This window comes from Marmota flaviventris, chromosome 9 (assembly GCF_047511675.1).
Source record: "Marmota flaviventris isolate mMarFla1 chromosome 9, mMarFla1.hap1, whole genome shotgun sequence".
Lineage (NCBI taxonomy): Eukaryota > Metazoa > Chordata > Mammalia > Rodentia > Sciuridae > Marmota > Marmota flaviventris.
In genome coordinates, this window is record NC_092506.1 from 5,979,386 (window position 1) to 5,996,058 (window position 16,673).

The window sequence follows — 16,673 nt, forward strand, 5'->3', positions numbered from 1 at the left end:
GGTCAGCTACGGCTGTGATCAGTGCTGGGGAGGAGGCGGCCGGTCATGAGAGGGCCTTGGCCCAGCAGGAGACTGATGAGCCTCCCCCCACTGCAGTTATCTGCGTGGCGCAGTGGCAGTGGCTGGGTGTGGATCTTGGCAGGACACGGCAACCTTAGGCACATTTCAGAGACTCACAAGCTCACCCTCCGTGGGTGGAGTGGGGGTGGGAGGAGCCCAAGGCAGCCTCCTGCCCTCCAGATGGGGTTTGTTGCTGGCACTCTTTACCTGCTGAGCCCCGTCCCAGTGGTGCCACCCAGAACCCTGCATGGCACCTCCTTTAGCCTTGGTAGTGTCATTGGAGCTAATAGCAGAATGTCCCCCGGGGGCAGGGCCTGTTTAAAGTTGAGTTAAAGGCTTTTGCTGCCTGTGGCTTGCTTTTGCCTCCTGTTTGCTGAGTGCTTTCCGCAGGCCTGGCCCCTTCCATCCTCCTGGTCAAGCCTGTGTGCTTTCCCCCGGCTTCTCTTCGAGACACTGGCTGGAATCAGGTGTGAAACTCCAACCTCCCTGAGATCCAGTGGGAGCCCAGCAGGCAGAGGCCACAGGGGAAGAGCCGTAAAGGCCTGGTGACTTGGAAGATTTGGGGCTCCCTGAGATTTTGGGTTACCCAGGTGGCTTGAAAACCCCAAGGTGTGGGCCTTGAGTTCCTAGCTTCCATTCTTGAGGGCAGTCCTCTAACCCTTCAAACCCATGACGGTGGCTGTGTTTGCAGGGCCAGGGACACCTTTAGGCCCAGGCGCGAGTAGCCCCAGGCTGTACTTTGGGAGCAAAAGTCCCCCTCCAGTGGGTCTTTGGGGTGCTCTCATCCCTGTATCCTGTGTAGGGGTGACAGATGTCCGTGGAGTTACCTGGGGCCCCAAGTGCCAGCCCCGTTCCCAGCGACACTGTTGTTTCTTAAGTGGGACCTCGTGAGATGGGCTGCCAGAATCGTGCTGGGGAGCTAATTTTGAGTGACCTAAGTTTTTTGTATAAATGGATCCCCTCAAAAAGTTTGCCTGGGGCCCCACAGACTCTAGGGGCAGCCCTGCCTGGGGGCTACCCGTGGAGCCCTCCATTGCTGGCAGCTTTGCGCCTGGACCAGAAAGGAGGATAAGGGCCTATTGTCTGTCCCTGGGGCCTGAATAGCACTTTGTTCTCCTCTCTGGTTCCGCCAGCCAAGCAGCTTCACTGCGGCTGCAATTGTAGCAGTCTATGAGAAATCCTTTCCCACCAGACCTCGAATTGTTTATTGGATATTCTGGGAGGACAGGACTCTGAGCCAACCAGGGGCCTTGTGCTGGTGGCTTCTCGGTGGGGCTCCTAACCGAGAGGCCTTAACTGTGAGGGAGGTCAGGGAGACCCTTTGTTAACATTGAACTCGGGGGCCGGATGGCAGGAATGCGGGCCAAATCTGAATCTGCAGGCAGGGCATGTGGTGGGCCCAGTGGGTGGACTGAGGCTGGGGGCAGGTGGGCCAGGGCAGGAGATGCTGGGCTCCACCACCCTCTCCCTGCCTGCTGCCTTTAGGCTGCTCACCGCCTCCCGGCCTTCTCCAGTGTGGGAGCACAAAGCCTACCGGAGAGCTGGGAGTCCGCTGGGAGTCCGCTGGGTGCCGAGGTCAGCGGAATGGGAGGTGGTGTGGACAGAGAGCACTGTTAGACTTGGAAGCTGCCTGGCCCTTTGAGGCCATCAGCCCTGCCCCACTCAGAGGTGGGTGGGCCACCTGCGAGCACCAGGTCACACCACTCAGCGCACCCCCAGCTCACAGGGTCAGCTCTGTAGACCCCAGGCTAGCCGGGTCTTAACGCAAGCGCCCCAGGGCCCTGCTGGCCCTCAGGCCAGTTTGGGGGGTGTGGGGGGGTCTGTGAGTCACAGACTTTCCTGACAGAGCCGTCTGCTCCCTTCCTTTCTGCTGTGCTGGCATTCCCAGCATGGGACAAAGGCTGTGGTGGCAGACCTGTTGATGCCTTTACCGGGATCGGGGCAGTGGCACCGACTGCCTGGTGGCCTGGAGCCCTTCTCCTCCATTTCACTTAACAATGGCCTTAACGAAGCAGTAAAACTAATTTATTGTATTAATTCACCTGCTTAGTTCTTGATTGAGCCTCTGTGTGATGAAACAGGAAGTGAGTGTCTGGTTTAGCCAGATTCTGGACCGGGAGAAGCACCTGTGAGTCATGTGAGTTGCGCACTGAACTGGCTGGGTTTTCAGGGACCACAGTTTCTACTTGAAAGAGCAACTGACAAGAATCTGCTGTTACTCAGCCTTGGGTATCTGACCAGATTTTTCTTGAAAATGAGTCTTCTGAGCCTGTTGTTTCAAAGAAAACAGCTAGTGATACTGTAGCTAATGGCAAAAGCAGAGCTTCTGGGCACAGCTTAGAATTTGGGAAACTTGATCTATTGTCCTGAGCTGGACAGCTTCCTGGTGCTTCAGGCTCTTCTGATGACATGGGTGGCCATAGCCCGGGTGATATTTTGCTACAGTGTTACCTAACGCCCTAGCATCTTCAAGATCAGCTGGGTCAGGGAGCCCTTGTGCTCCGGAGGACCAGCACAGGAGGTTACGAAATCATGCTGGGAACAAGGCCCATTTACAGCTCGAGAAAGGCCATTGGGTTTTAATGTCACGTAGCAGGAAAAGTTTGAGGCTTCCAGCTTCCACAGTACCATGAATTCCTTGCTATTTGTTGAGTTTGGGGGAGCATTGAAGAGCAGTGGCCACGGTTGTCTGAAGAGGTTATTGAAATGTCTTTCCCTTTCTCAAGTACATGTCTGGGCAGGTCCAGGTTTTATTCATAAACAATGTAACATCATGGTAGAGCACAGAGCCAAAGCGGAAATGCAAACAGGAGTGGATTTTTCCCCCCCATGGCACTGGGGATGGAGCCCAGGGCCTCACTCATGCACAGCAAGTGCTCTGCCACTGATCACGACCCAGCTCTGTTGCTATTTTTAAATAAATACATATGAAGGAGAGCACTGCATCCCAGAATACCCAGCCCTATGCTTCTCTGTCTGCAGAGACCTCCCTCTCTAACAGAATGCCCCCTGAGGTCATGGGGCAAAGAGGCTGCTTGGATGGTTAAAAAGCAAAACTAAAACCCTTTTATTTCTGCAAGTATTCCAACTTTTCAATAAGCTCTGGCATGTATTACTTTTAAAATTTTTTTTATAACTTCATTGAGATACAATTCATATACTATAAATTGAAATTCACTGTAATTGAAATGCAGTCTCACTGTGTTGCCCAGTCTGGTCTCCAGCTCCTGGGGTCAAGTGGTGCTCCTGCCTCAGCTTCCTGAGTAGCTGGCAGGTGCCATCACAACTGGCTAAAATTCACTCTTTTTCAAAGTATATAATTCAGCCAGGCACAGTGATCCACATGTATCCTCCCAGTGACCTAGACGGCTGAGGCAGGAGGATGGCAAGTTCCAGGCAGGTTTTTAGCATATTCACAATATTGTATAACCATCTTCACTAATTCCAGAATATTTTTTTCACCCACAAAGGAAACTCTGTGCCCATCAGCAACCACTCCTTATTTCCCCTTTCCCCAGCCTTTGGCAACCACTAATCAATTGTCTCTGAATCTGCCCGTTCTGGACATTTCACAGAAATGAAATCATACAACTCATGGCCTTTTGTTCCATCCTCTTTCACAGAGGATGTTTTCAAGGTTCAGCCACTTCGTAGCAACTAAGAGCACTTTAACAACCGAATAATATTCCACTGAATGGATATACCCCATTCTGTTAATCCATTCATCAGTTGATGGGCATTTAGTTTGTCTCCACTTTTGTCTATTATGAGAAATATTGCTTTGAACATTTGTGTACAAGTTTTTGGGTGACAGGTTTGTTCAGTTACCTTGTGTAGATACATCTTGGAATAAGATTGTGGATTGTTTGGTAACTTTAATTGTTTGGGGACCTGAAGGACTATCTCCGAAGTGGCTGCCTTTTGTGTTCCCTTCAGCAGTGCTTGAGGATCCAGTCTCCATGTGCTCACAGCACTTCCTGACCTTGTGGTTGTAAGGTGGGATCTCACTGGGGCTTGATTCATGTTTCCCTTGGCTAATGGTGTTGAGCATCTTTTCCTGTGCTTATTGCCATTGGCACATCTTCTCAAAGAAATTTCTATTAAGATTTTTTGCCTATTTTTAAATTGGGTTGTCTTTTCATTGAGCTGTAAGTGTTCTTAATATAGTCTGGATACTAGACCTTTATCAGACTGAAATATTTAGAACTTTTTTCTAATATAAGGATTGTCTTTCACCTTTGTTTTGGACCGGGGATTGAACCCAGGGGTGCTCTAGTCCCCATCCCTAGTCCTTTTTATTTTTATTTCTTAAAAGGGGTTCAATTTCTTTTGCTTGTAGAAATCTGGTTAGTCTAGCACTGTTTGTTGAGTTGTCGTGGCCCCTTGTTGAGGACAGTGGACTGTAAATGTGAAGGTTATGCCAATCTGTGTGTCACCTGTATGCCAATGCCTCCTCATCTTGGTTCCCGGAGCTTTGTAGTGAGTTTTAAAAATGGGAAGTACTAGTCTTGCAACTTTGTTCTTTTTCAAGATTTTTTTTTTTTTAAAGAGAGAGAGAATTTTTTAATGTTTATTTTTTTTTTTTTAGTTTTCGGCAGACACAACATCATTGTTTGTATGTGGTGCTGAGGATCGAACCTGGGCCGCATGCACGCCAGGCGAGCGCGCTACCGCTTGAGCCACATCCCCAGCCCTTCAAGATTCTTTTGGCTCTTCTGGTTCCCTTGTATTTTCCATGTGAATTTTCGGATCATCTTGTTGATTTCCCCTGATAATGGGGATTGAACCCAGGGATGCTCTACTCCTGAGTTACATCCCTGGCCCTTTTTAAATTTTTTTTTTTTGGGGACAGGGTCTCTCCAAGTTGCTAACGCTGGCCTTGTGATCCTCCTGCCTCAGCCTCCTGAGTTGCTGGAATTACAAACCCACACCCAGTGGGAACTGTGATTTTTTTTTTTTTTTTTGGTACTAGAAATAGAACTCGGGGGCACTCAACCACTGAGCCACATACCCAGCCCTATTTTGTATTTTTTATTTAGAGACAGGGTCTCACTGAGTTGCTTAGTGGCTTGCCATTGCTGAGGCTGGCTTTGAACTCGAGATCCTCCTTCAGCTTCCCAGCTGCTGGGATTACAGGCGTGCGCCACTGTGTCCGGCTCTCGAGCTGTGATTTTTGAATCCACTGAATCTGTGGATCCATTTAGGTATTGCCATCTTACCGGTATTAAGGCTCCAGTCCATGAACATAGAGTGTCTTTCCTTTTCTTCAGGTCTTTGATTTCTTCCAGTGATGTTGTGTAGCTTTCAGAGTCTCCATTTCTGTTGTTGGCTGATCCTCAGTGTCGTGCTCTGGTTGGTGTTCGTGTTACTCTCTGTTGGTCTGGCTTTCCGCTCTTTTACGGCCTGCTCTGCTCCTTCCTTCCCAGCTAGACCGAGGGCCTGGTGTCTTGTGGTATGGTACTTGCATCATGGCTAATTTTTTTGTCTACAGTGCTTGCATGAAGAAGGCACAGCAGTTATTATCCCTTGTCTGATGGGGACAGAAGCTGCAGCCCAGGCGGGGAAGTGACTTGCCTCAGGGCACAGCTCTGGTTAGTGGCAGCAGAGGCAGGACCAGGATATTCTGATTCTCAGCCCCTGCTCCTGCTCAGGATCGTGTGTGGGGCTGACTCTGCTTTGAACCTTCCAGGACTGTGTCTTGGTCTCTGCCTTTCGATGTTGTAGCCCCAGGGTGTGATAAAAGAGAGAAGGATTAAGGCTGATGCCACAAAGCAGGCCATTGGTCGCCGTGCCAGGCATCTCTAATGGGCCACTCTCCTAGGAACTGCAAAGCGCAGCCCTTCCTGAGTTCTCATCGCGACTCCTCAAGATGATTTGGCTCAATCTGCTTTTGTAGATCAGGAAGCAGATTCAGAAGGCGATAGAAATCCCCAGTTGGACACCGTAAGCCTTGGAGCTGCAGCTCACGTTCCACAGCTCAGGTGGCAGTGCTGGGGAGGGACCTGTGGAGACAGGAGCCATGTGGAGAGGCAGGGACTGCGAATCGAGAGCTCCGTCCACACTAGTGTCTGGTTGGATTGGTTCTGAAGTGCGTGTTCACTGGTATTGCACTGTGGGTGGCCTGTGGCACCTCTCTGGGGGTGTGGAAGACAGCAGAGGCCTGGGAGCCTCAGCCCAGTGCCCGTGGTGTGGCATTACCCTGTGGTTGACAGGGTGGCATCTAGCGTGCCACACACAAGTCGTGCCTCCGCCGATCCATATGGTGAGCCTGTCAAGTGTGGGGACCGTCACCCTCTGCCTTTGTTTCCCATGCCACCTGCATCGTTTCCTTCACACGCTGGGCCTCCCTTACAAGGCGTGAACAAGTGACAGGAGTTCTCTTGCCTCCTCCCTCCACTGCCGTCACCCAGCCTCCGTGCCTCCAGCTGGTTTCAAGGCGATGAAGAAGGGGAGACCAAGGCCAGTAGGGGGTCCAGCCCTGGTGGCATGAGCAGCTTGAATAGGATGGACTGTGAGCCCAGAGAAGAGGGCTAGGACAGGGACAAGAGCTGCCTCTTGTCAGTGTGTCCCCACCCCCAGAGCTGAGCCCGATGGCCTCCTTCTCCACTTGGAATCATCTGCTGGCTGGTTGTGCCTGTCACACCAGGGTTACCAGTGCCATTTAACATCTGAGCACCGGTCACCAGCTATGTGGATAATGTCGCCACCCGCCTACCTGAGCCAGACACTTCTTCCCCGCATCTTCTGTTTGTCTGAGGTGAAGAAAACAACTATGAAAACAGACTTTGCTCTGTACCCAGGGTTTTCACACCCGCAGATTCAGCCAACCGTGAACCAGAACTCCTCAGACAGCCGGGTGCGATGGCGCACACCTGCTATCCCAGCGGCTCAGGAGGCTGAGGCAGGAGGATGGCAAGTTCAGGACCAACTTCAGTAATTTAGCAAAGTAAAACATAAAAAGAGCTGGGCCGTAGGCGGGCGGCAGAGTGCTCACGTTCAGTCTCCAGCCCTGCAAGACACTGGACAGTGAAAAACAGGTATTCTGGAAAAAAATGTCGTGTGGCTGCTGATGGTGGCGTGGACTGTGGGCTAGTGCTGATGGTCACTGTGCTGAGCAAGCACGGGCTTTACTGTCATTTCCTAGACAATACTGCACAGCAGCTCCGACTTGACGCACAGAGGGAGACATGCGTTCTAGGTTATATGCAAATGCTGTGCCATTTTACAGGGTCTTGGGCCTCTGTGATGTCGGTGTCTGCAGCGGTCCTGGAGTCTCCCCTGAGTCTCCCCGTGACGGCTGCAGTAGTAACTTGAAGGTATTTAAACCTGCACAGGGGGCTGGTCGTTGCCTGTTTCTGGCGTGTGTTAGATTTTCTGCTGAAACTGAGCAGCAGCAGGACGCACCACGTTCCTCTAGTGAGGGGACCTGGGCCGTTGCCCTCCTTCCCAGCCTGCTGCTCGCACCTGCTGCTCCAGCCACGCAGACTTGATGTGGCTTGTGACCCCCTCAGTGGCTCGACATTGCCCTGCCACGCTGCACCCTCCCTGCCTGCAGTTCCCTGCCGGTCACCTCCTCACCCCTGGGTCTCCTCTCTGCCCACCCCATTTCCCCCCAGCCTCCCGTTGCTGTTTGCCTCCGGCCCTCGCCCTCTCTGTTCTCTCTCTGTATAGTAGCTCCCCCGGGCTTGACTAGCCTCTTTGTTTACAACTGTGGTCCTTTCCCTGACCACGAGCTCCTAGAGGGCAGCCACCAAACATGCCTTGGGCAGCTGCGGGCCCCATGCTGAGAGCCAGGCAGCTGTGCTGGACTGGACAGAATGTGGCCATGGTGATCTTTTTGGTCTGATCCAGTAAAAGCCCAGCAATGCCCACTTCATCATGATCGTGATTGTGGTTATGAGCCGCCCATTTCTACTTCCTGTGCCTCCTGGTCTTTGCTTCAGAGGGGACCTTCCTCATGCCGTGTGGGCAGAGCCGAGCAAGCCCTGGGCCAGCGCTCCAGCAACTTCCAGTCAGGGCGGGTGGGCACCCATTCCAAAGGTTCTTCTGCGTGGTCTGTGTGTACTAGGAATGAGGTGTGACCTGTGCCACTGGCCATTGTCCCCGGGTCTCCTCTGTCAGTAGGCAGGCCCAAGCAAAGACCTGAGTCCCTCGAGGACCTCTCTCAGGATGCAGGCTTTGCTGCGCTCCCAGCACTGCATCAGGATTCTCTGCTGGGTGCCACAGGGACACCACAGCACCCTGGGCTGCTGGGGTTCCCAGGAGAAGGTTGGGGAGGGGTGGTCATGGCCAGCAAGCCCTCAACCCTGACTGACCGCCAGGCTCTCCCCTTACCTGGCCCTCCTTCGCTAAGTTCTTCAGTGTCTGGAGATTCTCCAAAGTTGTTAGGAACACAACGTTAGGAGGTGTTTTTCCTTCCCTTCTGTCCATTCCTCTCAGAAAGAAGGTCCTTTTTTTTTTTTTTGTACTGGGCATTGAACTCAGGGTTGCTTTACCACTGAGCTACATCCACAACCCTTTCAGTTTTTGAGACAGGGTCTTGCTAAGTTGCTGAGGGCCTCCCTAAATTGTTGAGACTGGCCTCAAATTTGAGGTCTTCCTGCCTTAGCCTCCTGATAGTTGGGATTACAGGCATGTACCACCTGTGCCTGGCAGGAAGGTTTTTTTGTGAAAAAAAAGGAAGGTAGAGGGCTGGGGATGTGGCTCAAGCGGTAGCGTGCTCGCCTGGCATGCGTGCGGCCCGGGTTCGATCCTCAGCACCACATACCAACAAAGATGTTGTGTCTGCCGAAAACTAAAAATAAATAAATAAATAAATATTTAAAAAAAAAACGGAGATAGAAACTGACTGGGATCATATCTGTTGGCTGCTAATGAGCAGCCCTGAGAGGAATGTGCTGTTAGCCCCCAGTTTAAAAATGGGGAAATTGAGAAATGGGGGTGCAGTGATGTCTCAGACCACACACAGCGACAGAGTTAAGGTCCCAGCCCAGGGGCTGGGGTTTTAGTTCAGAGGTAGAGCACTTGCCTAGCATGTGTGAGGCACTGGGTTCGATTCTCAGCACCACATATAAACAAACAAATAAAATAAAGGTCCATCGACAACTTGGAAAAAAAAAAGATCCCACCCCAGGTCTGTGTGACTCTTCTCTGTGCCGGCTTCTCTTCCATGAGAACCCATCCAGGTCTGGAACCCAGGGTGGCCAGCACATCCCTTTCTGGCCCCTGGAAAGGGATCCTCCTTCCTGATTAAGTTTGGTTCTTAACCCGGGAGAGTCACCCCAGAGCGGTACTTTTTCCCAAGCAGATTCAAACCCTCCGTAGACCTGGACTTCAGGTTCTGCCAAGCTCTTGTCTGAGGGTCTCACCGCTCTCTTTTAGAGTAGGGGTAGGATGGCGTTGGTGGTATAGTGGTGAGCATAGAGTAGGGGTAAATGTCCCCACCCTGCCTTCTGCCTGGTAGCATAGGGAGATTAAAGTAACGCACAGGAAGAAATCTCACTGAAGAAGTGTCTAGTTGGCCTTGCTCCTCCTCTGGCCTTGCTGCTGGGCGGCCTGCAGGCCCAACGTGGCCATTTCCCTCCAGCTCTGCACCCACCCAGCTGCTCACAACCAGATGGCAAGTCGAAGGTGGGTGTGAAGCTGCTGGCACCCCTTTGCCTCCAGCAGGGAAAGAACACTCACACCTCCCTCCTGCCCGGGAGGGCAAGCCTCGTCACAGCCAAGCCTGGTCACAGCCAAGCCTAGTCTCGGCCAGCGGCTGGGAGCGAGGGATTACTGCGGCGTCTCCCCCCACGTGCCGCCTGGTCCTCTCTCCTCGTGGTATTCCTGGGCAGAGCTCTGGCCTGAGTGTCCAGGGCTTACTTCCCAGCATCTCCGCCTGCCAGTTTCTGCCAGGGCTTCTTAAAGGGTAGCTTCCCTCGGGGGGCTGGAAGGGAAGCAGAAACCTGTTGTCAGCTCTGAGAAAGATGGAGAGAGCTTAGTGCCGTCTGGGATCCCGGACTGAAGGGCTGCACCAGTCCCCTCGCTGAGCTCTCCAGGAGATGCGCATCTGCTCTGCCGACCTAGGCCTGGTCTGGCTCAGGCGCACCTGCATCTCATTAGCCTCTCTGGACGTGGGCCACTGCGCAGTGTGTGCCCTGACCCCGCAAGGCCTCCTTTGAGTAATTACCTCGAGTTCAGGAGACCACACAAGACAGGACAGTGAGCCATTGACTGTGCTTCCTCCAGGGATCTGGTCAGAACTCAGCCTGGGGTTTTGTTTCTGTGATGTTGGGTCATGCTGGCGGGGGACGACTCTCTTCTTGTTCTTGCTGGGTGGTCTTCGGGCTAGGACCACATCAAGTGCAGCGATCAAGGTATGCTTAATAGTATGTTCAAGCATTAAAAAATCTAATTGCTGGGGCTGGGGTTGTGGCTCAGAGGAAAAGTGCTCACCTAGCCCACGAAAGGCACTGAGTTTGATCCCCAACACCACATAAAAATTAAATTAAGGTATTGTGTCTATCTACGACTAAAGAACAAATATTTTTTAAAAATCTAATTGCTAATGAATCATACTGCACCACCAGCTCACACTGACTGCTGGGTAACACATGCCTGTGTGAGGGTCCTGTCTCCCAGCCGCATGGGAAGAAAGGCCGGTCACCAGTTCGCAAGTGGCCAGGCTAGGCAGAGTGAGGTCTCTGCAGGAAAGAGGAAGATGTTAGACTCTGCTCACTTCCTCTTCTCCCCACAAATCCTCTGCTGTTTCCCTTAGGCCATATGCCCACCTCTCTCCTAGCCAGCTTTCCTGGCCCAGGTCCTAGCTCTGGCCCTGACCCACCCTCCCTCGGTAAAATTCAAATACCACCACCCTTTAATCCCTCCACTAGAGCCCACGGGCAGTGGCTTCACACCGCCCCTCTTTCAGCTTGTTTTTCCTTTGAACAGTTGGCCTGAGGCCCCCGAGTCTGGGACTGATCCCCCTTTCCCTCTCCCTCTGTGCAGTAGGGGAGGAGAGGTTGGGAAGGTCACTGCAAGGGCTTAACCTAAACCATCAATTATGAACAGGCAGCATTAGGAACAGCCTGGCCTCCCTGAGGCTCTGCAGACCAGCTGCCATGGCAGGAGGACCAACCTTCAGAGGCCTGTGGGCACGCTGTTTTGGTGGGGGAACACACACCTTGTAGCCGTTGTCACTCTAACGTCTGGAACCTGGCAGCCTTCTAATAGGAAAAGAAGAGGGCAGGGGATTCTGGGACTAGGTCTCTAAAGGACAGGAATCCCTGTAGAGTCAGAGTAGATCATTGCTCAAGGGCCTGTGGGGACATCTGTGATCGGGAATGGGCAAATTCCCTGACAGTGAACACAGATTCTTCCTGAGACCTTGGACAGCGGAATATGGGTGGTAAACCCCAGAGCTCTGGGCCAGAATGGCTTTATGTGGTCGTGACCATTGGGGAAAAAGTCACAGAGTCACTGTAGAAGTGGTGCAGCTGCCAGTGTTTGGGGCGAGACTGTTCTTCATCCTGCAGCCGGGGCTCAGGTGTGCTGTGCTCAGCTCCCCCACCCCTAGGCCTCGACGCTGTGCCCTGGAGCTGTGAAACAGAGGCCTGGCCTCCTTAGGGGAATGTGACCCCAAAAGGCCAGGGTCAGCTCCGAGACGTGATGTGTTCTGGACAGCAGTGAGGGGGAAACGCGTCCCCGTCTATTTGCTGGGGGCTCAATAGGAGTCACGGCTCAGCTCTCAGGGCAGGGAACAAGTCCCAGTTGCTCAGGAGAGAACCTTTCCCTCAGTTCAGGAGGAGGGCACTGATAAGGGCCCTGTGGCTTCTGGCTCTTTATCTGTAACTACAAACAGGCCCGACTCCCTGCCAGGTCATGGGATATCAGTTCAAGGAGAAGGGGAGCCTGGGGGCATGTGTGTTTGGGGACAGGGAAGGTGAGGTGGAATGCTATGGATGTCCTCGCTTCAGCTGTATTTCTCTCCGCTTTGTCCCCAGCTCCCCAAGATCAGCACTTGATAAGGCTGTGCCTCTACTCTGCCCTGTGTAGACCAGGGGTGGAGGGAGTTAGTCTAAGACTCTTGCTCTATCTGGTGGCTTTCCCCCACGACTCTGAGGAAACCTGTCATCATGAGGGGGCTGAGGCCCGGACAGTTGGGACTAACTGGTCTGGATGAACGTGGAATGGCCTCTTGTGCATTGGCCTCCTTCCGACTGGAGTGAAGGCCAGCTTTATGCGGGCAGGGACCTTTCCGTTTGTCCCCAGTGCCCAGTCACCGGCATGTTGTAAGGATTCAGCTGGGTGAGCAAACGCCCTCTTCCCTGCCTTTTTCTTTCTGGGCATTAACTCCCTTGAATCTCTGCGTCTTCTCTTGGTGCCGCAGCAGGCTCCTCACTGGCCACCATCTCTTGGTGCTGCCTTTCCTTAGCTCCCAGGGCTCTTGTTATTCTGGGTCCCTCCTGTTCCCTGCCTGAACTCTTGGCTTTGGGCTCCTGCCCAGTAATACCAGCAGCCCCCTCCTTATACTGTCCCTTCAGATTCACTCCTGTCTTGGTTGCCCCTCCAGTTTCTTTGTCCCCACCCCCTCTGCTCTTGTGGGGGTGTTTTAGAAACATGCCAGGCTCAGCTCTCAGGGCAAACCCCCCCCCTGGGCAGCGAACCTGGTGGCAGCTGCTCTGGGTGTTTGGGCACATGGCTCCTCCCCTCCTTGCCAAGGCCAGCCTCTTTCTCTTGGTTTTGCTTGTCACCTCTGTGCTGATTGCCCCAGATCAGTGTGTCTGCATTTCCTGCTGGGGCTTATGGCCTTGCAAAAAACCAAAACAGAACAACAACACCCAAGCAAAGTCTGGCCTGGCAATTGAGCCTATGTGATGTCGGTGCACACACCCTGCTGTGGACTGGCTCGCACACGTTCTGGTATTTAACCCTCCCAAAGGATATTCAAAGTTGAATTATTGTTCTTATTTTTCGGAGTCTCAGACCTGTTAGTTTCCCCCAAGGCTTTCACCCAGCCCCGCTGGACTCTGACCCTGAACAGCCAGTCTGACCAACTTGTGGGAGAGGGGGTCATTGCCCTCTTGTCCTTGTGCCTCCCTGAGCCAGCTCTGCTTGCCAGCCCGGCCTCTGCAGAGGCTGCTTTTTCAGAGCCCAGGTCCAGCTCCTCCTCCAAGGCTGCTGTGATTGGACCTGGAACGTCCTCCAGAGGCTCATGTGTTGAAGGCTTGGTCCCGACTGCCCCAGTGCCCAGAGGTGGGGCTCTCGGGAGCAGCTGGGTCTGACCTCATCGGTGGATTAATCCATTGATGGCTGAACTGACTCCTGGGAGGCTGTGAGGGTAGGACCCAGTTGGAGGAAGAAGGTCACCGGGGTGTGCCCTGGAAGGGTAGATCTTGTCCCCACATGCTCTCTCTCTGCTTCCCTGCTGCCATAGGTGAGCAGATTTCTCCCACTGCGTCCTTCCACCATGACATTCTGCCTCGTCTCACGGCCAAAGCAGGGGAGCCAGTCGACCATGGACTGGAACCTCTGAAACCGAGAGCCAGACATTTCCTCCTCCAGGTTGTTTATGTCAGAGATTTTAGTCACAGCCACGAAAGCTAGCGCAGGGACCCCCAGCTTCCTCCACTGCGTCACCTTCCTGCAGCTCCCTCTTCCCCAGGCAGTACCTTTGAGGTGTCAGAGGCCCTACGTTTTGAGATGGTGAGTTTTTTGAAGGCAGAAGCCATGTTTCACCCTCAGTCTTTCAAGTGTGTTATCGCAGACAGAGCTCAGTACGCACACGATGGCTCTGAGTGCCTGAGGTCCCATCGTGACCCTGGAGAGTGGTCTGTGGTTGACTGTTGATGACACTGAGGGACAGTCTGAAGTTTCACATGCAACAGGTCCAGAGAGGTGGTCAGTGAATTCCCAAGGTCATGTGACTGAGTGGTAGCAAAGCTAGAATTTGACTAAGGGTTTTTCTTTAAGTTTTTTTCCCTTTCTCGAATCCCGTGGAGTGGGTGCTCATCCTGTGCTTCATCTAGCTCCTCTTGTCCTCCTGGAGGGGGTTCCTGTCCCAGCTCAGTCCTCCGCTGCCCACCAGCCCCTTCCCTCTTGCTCATCCTCTCTCACCTGGTCATGTCTTTTCCCCATTTTGTCTGTCTTTTTTCTTTCATTAGAATTCCTTCTTCTGGGCTGGGATGTGACTCAGTGGTAGAATACTTGCCTAGAGTGGGTAAGACCCTGGGATCCATTCCTAACACTTCAAAAGAAAAAAAAAAAAAAAGAATTTCTGTTTCTCGAGGACAGGAGCCCTACTACTCTGCCCTTTTTTCTTCTAAATCTCCATCCCCTGGGCCATAAGCTTAAAACCATTCCCTGGAGGAAGTTGACATGGTGAGTTACTGCTGTGTGAGTGAGTCATCAGAGTGGGCAGGGGACCAGAGTTAGGGAACAGTGAAGGTCAGAGAGCAGGAGTCAGGAAGTTGTGTGAGGTGGGGGAGGCTAGGATGGTACAGCCCCAGGCTCCTTATCTATAAAATGAAGGTCACCTGCCCTGCCCACTGGGTGAGGGTGCTATTGGTATCAAGTGAGAGTGACTAATACAGTGCCTTCTATACTGCAGAGCATGCTGGAAATATTGCTGTGCACTATAATTACAGCATGTAAGTTATCGCTCAGTGAAACTGTCAAATGGAATAATACTGGTCTTGCAAGTGTGGGAGGATGACCTAATGGTGCCTTGTCCAGGTTCTGACACTCAGAGCTATTATGGATTGTGATAATAGATATCAGAGAGTTAAGTCACAGCTGACACTGTCAGCTTTCCAACACTGTGACAAAATATCTTAGAAAATCAACTTAGAGAAGAAAAGATTTATTTTGGCTCATGGTTGCAGAGGTTTAAGTCCATGGTCAGCTGGCTCCATTGTGTCTAGTCCTGTAATATATATTATTGTTTTTACAATTATTGTAAGACACAACCTTTTCCTTCAGATTAGGGAGGGGAGTGAGGATGCTGAGAAAGTCCCCATCCCCTTCTTGGTGGGGACTGAGAAGATGGGGATGTAGCCCTTCTAGGGCTTTTCCAGATTCACTCACTACCTAAGGCCCATTTCCTCTCTAAGATCCAAGTTCTGAGCTGGTACACACATGCAGAAGAATGAAACTAGAGTCCTATTTCATCATTTACAGAAATCAACTCAGTGGTTTGAAGACTTAAATACAAGACCCCAAACAATGAAATGCGTAGAAGAAAACAGGGGAAACTCCTCATGACAAGGGACTAGGCAAGGATTTTATTTTTTTTAAACAAGACCCTAAAAGTTAAGGGATCAAAAACAAAAATAGACAAACATCAAATTACATCAAACTAAAAAGCCTCTGCAGAGCAAATGAAACCATCATCAGAGTGGGAAGACAACCTACAGAATGGGAGAAAATATTTGCAAACTATGCATCTGACAAAGGGTTATGATCCAGGATATGTAAGGAACTGTAAAAACTCCCTAGTGAAAAAACCAAATAGCTTGAATAAAAAGCAGGCAATAGATCTAAATAGACATCTCCCTCGGTCATGAAAAAATGCTCTGCATCACTAGTCATCAGAGAAATGCACATCAAAACTGTAACAGCAAAATGTTCAGTTCTCTGCTGCCCGATGGAGTCGGTGATAGAGAGGCAGTGTGATGGAGAAAGAAAGTCTCATTAACAGCGAGCCAGCTTGGCATGCTGGAAGATGGTTGGATTTCACCCCTTGCCTTGAGGGAGAACCTTTTATATGATTTTTCAGGGGAAGGTTGTGATCCCAGACAGGTGGGCACCTCAGTGTGCAGGGTTTAGGAAAGCAGCCCCTACTGGAATGTGGGCTTTGTCTCTCTCGTCTCCTTCAGGTAGGTTGGTGAGAGCTGCAGTCCAGCGGGCCTGCAGAAGATAGCAGCAACCAGAGTCCTGTTTTGATTAGAGCGACTGGAGACTGGGTTTTGTCGTGGTCAGCATTTCTGGCAAGCACACTTCCAGATGTGACCTTTTCCCACAACTTGTGATCAGGGAGTGCTCAGGAAGGAGGGTTTGTGCATTTCTGGCTACCTTTAGAGTATAATTAATCTATGTAAGACAGGCTTCAGTGGGCAGTTATTCTGAGAGAGAGAAAGAGAGAGAGAGAGAGAAGCAGCAAAAGAAGCTTCTGAGAACTGGGTCTTGATGGGGGGAGGTGCTTTTGTGCACTTTCAGTCCCCACTGTCAGTTTACTTCATCATGTCTTCTTATGGGGACAGGCACTTCATTGTCATCTGGCTGCTGCCTGCTGGTCAGGAATGTCATGGGGGAGAAAGGAGTCCATAGCTGGAAAACTGGCATGGTTATTAAAGAAGCCTCTTGAGTTTCTTTTCTTGGCAGAGCCAGGGCGACTTATTTTGACATTTGTAGTATCATGGCCTCTCCACCTCCCATGGCAGTACAAGTCTTGTAATTGAGACATTATTCCACAGCAACAATAAATCCCACAGTGTGAGAGTAACCCTGTGCATGTAAGACCTAGTAGAAACATCAGTAACTTTCGCCACCAAGTATTTCTGCTAGCAAGGTAACCTTGCATTTAGGCTGAGCACTGAATTGTCAATCATGGCTTCTACCTGGGCATGGAGGTC

The 16,673-nt window shown here is 51.7% G+C and overlaps 1 protein-coding gene across 8 annotated transcripts in view; it reads left to right on the forward strand.

Moving 5' to 3' along the window:
* The window catches only part of Pc (pyruvate carboxylase), a 106,671-nt gene that overhangs the window by 31,309 nt on the left and 58,689 nt on the right, over nt 1-16,673 (forward strand). For 2 of the 8 annotated variants that reach the window (XM_071616020.1, XM_071616021.1), the window contains exon 1: nt 357-527. The exons of 5 other annotated variants lie outside the window; for them this stretch is intronic. The gene's annotated coding sequence lies outside the window, so the exon portion shown is untranslated. Of the gene's footprint in view, nt 1-356; nt 528-7,325; nt 7,377-16,673 lie in introns of those variants that run through there. One more of the 8 variants, XM_071616024.1, reaches the window with a different exon arrangement.